Source organism: Acomys minous, assembly GCF_964271855.1.
Source record: "Acomys minous genome assembly, chromosome: 12".
Taxonomy (NCBI): Eukaryota; Metazoa; Chordata; class Mammalia; order Rodentia; family Muridae; genus Acomys; species Acomys minous.
Window position 1 is genome coordinate 35,804,975 of NC_140493.1, and position 1,103 is coordinate 35,806,077.

Below are 1,103 nucleotides of genomic sequence, written 5' to 3' on the forward strand. Positions count from 1 at the left end.
CTGCCTCCCAAGTGCTGGGATTACAGACATGCACCGCCACCTCCCGCTTGTAACTAGATGATTTACTTCTGTCCTTTCTAGCACTCAGATGCCACCTTTACTCATTTCCTCTGGCTGCTCTAACAAATGTCACAAGTGGAATGGTCGAGAATACTAGAAGCATCTCCTCACAGACACAGAGGACAGACGTGAGCTCACTAGCTAACCCAGGGCACTAGGTGAAGCTGTCTGTCTGTGTGGTGCCACCTCTGGCTTCCTTGACTTAAGGCCACACCTCTTCCATTTCTTTCCTCATCATTTAAAATGGGGCCAGTGGGGTAATCCAAGGTGATCTTTTTCATCTCAAAATCCTTAATCTGATTACATCAACAGAATTCTTTTTTCTAAATAAGGTAGCATTCATGTGTTACCAGCATTATGATTAAAAAAAAAAAACAAGAATGGATTTAAGGACAACCTGTAACAAATTCAATATACCACCCTTAAAATTAATGTCTTCTTTCTTTTGAAGAGCTAGGCAGTGCTGTTTTGCATTTCTTTGCAGCTAGATGTTGGTGGTGTGACTTACAATTTGACTCATGCATACACCCATTCTGACTATAAAGATTCTCCAGTGTTTTTCTATGAAAGAAAATCACTTTGGAGTTTTTCCTGGACCACACTTGTTCACCACTGGGGTCTTAACATTGTGGTCCAGGAGTTTGCATTTTTTAATTAATTTATTCATATTATATCTCAGTTGTTAGCCCATCCCTTGTATCCTCCCATTCCTCCCTTCCTCCCACTTCCCCCCTACTCCCCTCCCCTATGTCTGTGTCTGAGGGGGACCTCCTCCCCCTGTATATGCTCATAGGGTATCAAGTCTCTCCTTGGTAACCTATTGTCCTTCCTCTGAGTGCCACCAGGCATCTCCATCCAAGGGACATGTTCAAATATGCGGCACCAGAGTTTGTGTGAAAGTCAGATCTCCTTCTCCACTCAACAGTGGAGTTTGCATTTTAAACAACTAGATGTTTGTGAGGATCAAAGATGAACAGGGAAGCTGTGACTCTTTAGGGCCCATTAATGTCTCATTCAAATAAAAACAACAAAAGGAAAAGAAA